We start from the raw sequence: 7,500 nt of genomic DNA on the forward strand, positions 1-7,500 counted from the left end.
TATATATATATATATATATATATATATATATATATACGTGTGTGTGTGTGTGTGTGTGTGTGTGTGTGTGTGTGTGTGTATATGATTTTTTTTCATAGCAGTTTCAATCATCGAATACAACCTTGATAAAATGAGTTAATACTTTTATCATTTTTCTCTTTCTTCTTTTCTTCATCCTTACATACTCCATCGAATTGAATTTGCAATGGTAGATGCACTCAACGTTGCAATAATGAGAACCTTATCCATACAAGGCTGCTACGACCAAGCATCTGATGGTAAGGAGAGGGGATCGTGAATATCATATGTGTGTGTGTGTGTGTGTGTGTGTGTGTGTGTGTTAATATAGGAAAGATAGTGGGGTAAACTTTGAGATAAAGAGAGAAGAGAGAGAGAGGGAGTAAGGGTACATAGAAAGTGAAAGGGTAAAGAGAGACAAAAAAACAGAGTAATTACAGAATGAGATGCACACACAAAAAAAAAGAAACAAATATTTTTTTTTCTTAGAAAAAAAAACACACAAACATATCATACATAAACACCGAATTAAATAAATCAAGAAATTCATGATGGCGACCTTGCCCATAATTCACCACATATTACATTCACCCGACAAAGATTGAGTCTGCAAGAGGCGAAGGGGTGAATTCCGAGAGTGCACATCTGTTGACCAGCGTTCGATAACTGGCCAATAGGGGTCAGGGGGGAAATCAGAACGGGGTAGGAAGAGGTCAGGAAGGGTCAAGGGCTGGGAGGAGGGAGGGGAATAAATATGGGAGGGGAGGGAGGGGGACAGGGGGCAGAGGAAGAGGAGGAGGTGGATGAGGAGGAGGGAGAGAAGGAGGAAAAGGAGGAGGTGAAGGACTTGGTGGGAGGAGGAGGAGGTGAAGGATAGGGTAGGAGGAGGAGGAGGAGGAGAAGAAAAAGGAGAAGTAGGAGAGGACGGGGATAGAGGAGGAAGAGGAGGTGAGAATAAGGAAAGCGGGAGGAGTGAAAGGTGGGGAAGGAGGAAGGTAGGAAAGGGAAGTACAGGAGGAGGAGGAAGGGAGAAAAGAGGAGGAGGACGGAGGGGGGGAGAGAGGAAAGAGAGGAAGAGGAGAATAAACAGAACGAACAAAAGAAAACAAAATTTGCAAAAAAATAAAATAAAGAAAAAGAAGTCGATAAACAAGCTTGGGAGTAAGACGAAGGAGAAGGAGGTGGAGTAGGAGAAGGAGAAGGAGTCGGAGGAGGAGAAGCAGAAGGAAGAGGAGGAGGAGAAGAAGGAGGAGAAATAGACGGCAAGGAGAATGGAAGCAGGCCCGGTTACAGTGACCAGACATCCTCCCTTTACTCGTCCTCCTTTCACTGCTAAAACTTTTTCCTCTTTCTTCCCTTACACTGAATGCGATTATCTGCGACGTTTTATTCACCGTTGCTCATTCACTGTTCACTGTTGTTGGTGGTGCTTTTCAGATTTCATTGTTGTTTTTCACTGTTTATTGTTGCTTATTCTCCGTTCATTGTTCTTTAATATCATTTCATTGACGCTTATTCTTTAATAACTTTTCATTGACGCTTATTCTTTAATAACTTTTCATTGACGCTTATTCTTTAATAACTTTTCATTGACGCTTATTCTTTAATAACTTTTCATTGACGCTTATTCTTTAATAACTTTTCATTGACGCTTATTCTTTAATAACTTTTCATTGACGCTTATTCTTTAATAACTTTTCATTGACGCTTATTCGCTGGTCACTGTCGTTGCTTTTTCATTGTTCATTGTATTTATTCATTTATCATCTTCCTCTTCCTCATTCTTCATTCCTTCCCTTCTCTGTATGATATTCTCAAGGTTACTAAGAAAGCCAGTAGAGAATTCTCTGTTTTTTTCTTCTTTTGTTTTTCTTTTCTTTTCTAGAAATACAGGTCACGGTCTTTGCAATAACAAAACTATGGTAATGGAGAGAAATTTTGCATAATGTTGCATGATTAATAGGAGACTTTCATTCATGATTTTCAAGACTAGATATCTACCTGCACGTGCGGTTATTTACAGTCTGATAAGATATATCTAAAAGATACACGCATGCTTGAGAACATAACCCGCTAAGTTATTGCCTGATATAAAAGGCAGACTTGTCAAGTTCTTATATATAAGTGTAAGAATTTCCCAAAATCGCCAAACATACTGCCAGGTCGCACGCTCACAGGAGGCATGCAGCATCAGCATAAGTTTGCATGAGAAATGAACTTCGAAGGGCCGTCCCCAGTGGAACATGACCTTCACCTGCAGAAGTTGATCACATCTCACATTTGCAACGAACACCTGTAGTTGGCATGCATAATTCAGCGATATTTAAGGATGTTCTGCATGGTGAAATGCGTCATGCAGGGAGTTTCCATGCCTCTCCATCATGAAGTGCAATGGACATTATAGAGGATCATGTTGCTGCAAGTTTGGTAGTGGGTGAGAATGATGCAGATAAGGGAAGCGATAGTGAGAGACAGAGAGATAAGGAAGGAGTAGGGCGAGAGATAGAGACGGAGAGACAGAGAAGGGGTTAAGTGAAAGACTGAGACGGGAAGAGAGAGAAGGAGTAATGCATAAGACAGATTGGGAGAGAAAGAGAGAGAGAGAGAGAGAGAGAGAGAGAGAGAGAAAGAGAGAGACAGACAAACAGAGAGAGAGAGAGAGAGAGAGAGAGAGACGCGCAGATAGACGCATAGAAACAGAGAAAGGGAGGCAGAGGCAAACAAGATATCAGATGAGCCTCGATCGAGGTGGAGGGCCGTGTGCCGCCACTAGACCAGGTGAGGCGAGGCACAAAACCAGAGGGCGACCGCAACAAACGTGATACCTGCTGTGAAGGGGTAGATCGAGTCTCCGGGAGCTCTTGATGATCTTGTGTAGATTAGCGTTCGCGGAATGCTTAGTGGACAGTGAGATTGCGAGAGAAGATAAGGCTCTTCTGATGGTGGTATTTGTTTTTTTGGAAATGGTTATTGCTGTATAGAGACAGACACACACACATGTGTATGTAGAAATGCACGTGGTATACACACGTATACACAGACGTGCGCACAGACACGCACAAACACACACACATATGCAATACCATCCACAAACAAGACATACAATACGATCATCTTAATGTCTTCCACGCAGATGATCTATAAAATACTTCTACACATTAATTCAAATATCCTTTACGAAAGATCTAACACACTCGCTTCTGACTTTATCATAAGACAAAACTGTTTGAAGTCGATAAGATTCTTACATATCAAAGGCAGCGACGCCATAAAGCAAGTTACATTCGAGCAAAATAGTAATAAACTTAATAACATTAAGCCTCTGCATACGTGGTGGTCGAGTGAGGCATTATCTTGAGATCAGACTTTAAACATGTGGCGAAGGACGATATTCCTGGGATATATGCTGTGCTACTCGCCGTATCGGATGTCCTCTCGTTTGGTGGCATGAAGCTAAATGGACAAGATAAGGCAGCCAAAGAGCGGTGGTTAACGTAAGAGCGTTTATGCTTCCAAAATTGTGTGACGTTAAACGCGAGTCGAGAATAGAGAGAGGGAGAGAGAGTATGAGAAAGAGAGAGGGAGGGAGGAGGAGAGTGAAGAAAGAGAGAGGGAGGGAGGAGGAGAGAGATGAAAGGGAAAGGGAGGGAGGAGGAGAGAGAAGAAAGGGAAAGGGAGGGAGGAGGAGAGAGATGAAAGGGAAAGGGAGGGAGGAAGGAGAGGGAAGCGAAAGAAAGTAAGGAAGGAGGAGAAAGTATGAGAAAGAGAGAGGAAGGGAGGAGGAAAGAGGAGAAAGAGAAACACGGGGGATGGAAATGTAGGGAGGGAGGGACGGAGAGGAGGAGAGAGGAGGGAGGGGGGCGGAGCAAACAGACAGAGAGGAGGAGGAACAACAGAGATAGATGGATAGAGAAGAACAGAGGAGAGAGAGAAATAGAAAGAGAGAGAGAAAGAAAGAGAGAGAGGGGAGGGGAGGGAGAGGAAGAGAGAGAGAGAGAAAAGAAAGAGACAGACAGCCAGCCAGACAGACAAACAAACAAACAAACAAACAGAGAGAGAGAGAGAAAGCAATATCATAACGATTACGAAAAACACTAAAATCCCCAATCCTAAACAAAGAATAGCCACCATCATCCGGGCAAAACTTCGCGCACGCCAAAGAGAAATCTCGCCACGCAACACAGCGCCTTCCCTCATTCATTTCGTTCCATACGAAGGTCCGAAAGGCATATTTGGACATGGAATCTCTCCCTGTTTGGGCGAAACTGATGTAGTTGCTACGAGGGAGTGAGGGAGAAAGACGGGAAGGGAAGGGAAGGAAGGAGGAGGGGAAGAAGATAAAAAAAGGGGGGTAGAAGCTTTGGCCTTTGACTCATAACCTGTTTTGTTTTTATTATGCTACGTTAAGTCGCGTCAGTCTTTTCCATTGCAGTAGGAGTTGTGAAAGATTTTTTTCTTCTTCTCCTGTTTTTTTACATATAACTGTTTCTTTGTTTTTTTCCACCACCATTCCCTGAAAAAAAAAATGGTGTCGAAACCAATCATGCATAAGCATAAGTTTTCCATTTAATGTTTTATCGAATTTACATCGAAGTGCGTCAGCTTGTCGAGGCAGGAAATATGCCATGAGGGTAAGCTTAGCCTTGACTGTCGGCTTTTCAGGGAAATGCAATTGACAAAAGATCTTTTTTAACATGCAAAGGTGACTTCCTATTTGCTGACGGTCAGCAGAATCATGAAGTCATGGTACGCTCGACCATATGAGCTTTTTATCACAGATTATATTCCGAATTAATCCACTGGAGTTTATATTAAGTGGACATATACAAATGTTGTGTCATATAAACGTTGAGGGATTTTTATATGTGCGTGTGTGTGTGCGTGTGTGTGTGTGTGTGTGTGTGTGTGTGTGTGTGTGTGTGTGTGTGTGTGTGTGTGTGTGTGTGTGTGTGTGTGTGTGTGGTGAGTGTGTGTGTGTGTGTGTGTATACATATATATATATATGCACACACAAACAAACACACACACACGAACACACACAAACACAAACACACACACATATGTATATATATATATATATATATATATATATATATATAGATATAGATATAGATATAGATAGATAGATAGATAGATAGATAGATAGATAGATAGATAGACACATAGATATAGATACATAGATATAGATAGATAGATAGATAGATATACATATTCACCCGTATAACCATCGATATTATAGATACTGCGATACACATAGACGCAAATCCCTTGAATGAAGGCCCGCCCCACAAGAGGCGAGAGTTCCTCATAAAGAAGCAGGAGCGACGACCACACACAAGAGGAGGAGGAGGAGGAGGGAAAGGAGGAGGAGGAGGAGGAGGGAATGGAGGAGGAGGAGGAGGAGGAGTTGTAGGAGGAGGAGGGAAAGGAGGAGGAGAAGGAGGAGGGAATGGAGGAGGAGGGGAAGGAGGAGGAAGAGGAGGAGGAGGAGGAGGAGGAGGGAAAGGAGGAGGAGGAGGAGGAGGAGGGAAAGGAGGAGGAGGAGGAGGGAAAGGAGAAAGAAGAGGAGGAGGAGGAGGAGGGAATGGAGGAGAATGAGGAGGAGGAGGAGGGAAAGGAGGAGGAGGAGGAGGAGGGAAAGGAGGAGAAGGAGGGAAGGAGGAGGAGGAGGAGGGGAAGGAGGGGGGAGGAGGAGGAGGAGGAGGAGGAGGAGGAGTGAAAGGAGGAGGAGGAAGGAAAGGAGAAAGAAGAGGAGGAGGAGGAGGAGGGGAAGGAGGAGGGGAAGAAGGAGGAGGAGGAGGAGGAGGGAAAGGAGGAGGAGGAGGAGGAGGAGGAGGAGGAGGAGGAGGAGGAGGAGGAGGAGGAGGAGGAGGAGGAGGAGGAGGAGGAGGAGGAGGGAAAGGAGGAGGAGGAGGGAAAGGAGGAGGAGAAGGAGGAGGGAATGGAGGAGGAGTTGTAGGAGGAGGAGGGAAAGGAGGAGGAGGAGGAGGAGGGAAAGGAGAAAGAGGAGGAGGAGGAGGGGGAGGAGGAGGAAGAGGAGGAGGGAAAGGAGGAGAAGGAGGGAAAGGAGGAGAAGGAGGGAAAGGAGGAGAAGGAGGGAAAGGAGGAGGAGAAGGAGGAGGAGGAAGAGGACGAGGGAAAGGAAGAGAGGAAAAAGGAGGAGGAAGATGAGGAGGAGGGAAAGGAGGAGGAGGAGGGGAAGGAGGAGGAGGAATAAAGTCCTCCGCCGTGACTCAAGGTCGACCACTTTTCACGGGTCTTAGGCAGTCCCGTTACACCCTGAGCTCGACCTTCAGGGAGTGCCTCGCTAAGCCTCTCGCCGTAGATCCTGTCGCTGTCTGTCTATCCTTCGGGGGACGGGCGGTTTAGGGGATGATAAACAATTAAAGGTGTTCAAAGTTACATTGAAGAAATCTTCAAAAATTAAGGAACAATATGTATGTGTGTGTGTGTGTGTGTGTGTGTGTGTGTGTGTGTGTGTGTGTGTGTGTGTGTGTGTGTGTGTGTATATGTATATATATATATATATATATATATATATATATATATAGAGAGAGAGAGAGAGAGAGAGAGAGAGAGAGAGAGAGAGAGAGAGAGAGAGAGAGAGAGAGAGAGAGAGAGAGAGAGATACATATATATACATATACATAAATACATAAACGAAATACCAAACAAATCTTGATATGTCATAGCATCTTCAGAAGGACTCCAAGGACGGATTAGGATAAGGAAGAGCTCCGGGGGCAAGATGGGAGGTGCCAATCACCCCTACACATCAGGGACAGGGAGGGACCCGGATGGATGATGCTCCTGGCGGGAGATGAATACCAATGGTGTGATTTCTCGACGATTCGAAATACATGTTTTCTTCACGGTGTAATTGTCGTGTTCGAAGACAGGAAATTTTACGTTATATCATCCTTAGCTATGTGATACAGCTGTTGGAATGAGTTTGCCGAAATAAAGAAATGTTGATATAGAATAAAACTATTGGAATGGTACTGACTGGGAATACCTGGTGACTCATTATGGAAAACGAAATGCACACAGTCTAGGTATATATACACATATATATATATATATATATATATATATATATATATATATATATATCATTACTAATAACATGCAAGTATGCCAGGATCCGTGCTTGCTTGAATGCAAATGGCCCCTTAGTGTATGCCCGCAGGCTAACACGAGCAAACCAGAAAAAAATAATAAAAGAATTCTGAATTTGTAGATTTTTTTCTTTCTTTTTTTGGTGAAAAAAGAAGGACTTTGAGATCGTTTCAACCCATCATCAAAGTTGATGATGGATTGGAATGGACCAAATGGAAGATTATAATCAATCCAAAATGTCCGAATAAAAATGGACTGTTTCTTTTGCAGTTTTTGGAGGCTAGTGCTTTTATCAGCTAGGTGTTTTTCGTTTGCTTGTTTTAATGCGAAGGATAAATCAATAGCATAGCGTAATAATAGTCA

At 43.5% G+C, this 7,500-nt stretch overlaps 1 protein-coding gene across 1 annotated transcript in view; it reads right to left on the bottom strand.

Moving 5' to 3' along the window:
- The window catches only part of LOC122265362 (uncharacterized), a 141,719-nt gene that overhangs the window by 54,642 nt on the left and 79,577 nt on the right, over positions 1 to 7,500 (bottom strand). The gene's annotated exons all lie outside the window — the stretch shown is intronic.

This window comes from Penaeus japonicus, unplaced genomic scaffold (genome assembly GCF_977035675.1).
Source record: "Penaeus japonicus unplaced genomic scaffold, GWHDUDI00000001_assembly GWHDUDI00000017, whole genome shotgun sequence".
NCBI lineage: Eukaryota > Metazoa > Arthropoda > Malacostraca > Decapoda > Penaeidae > Penaeus > Penaeus japonicus.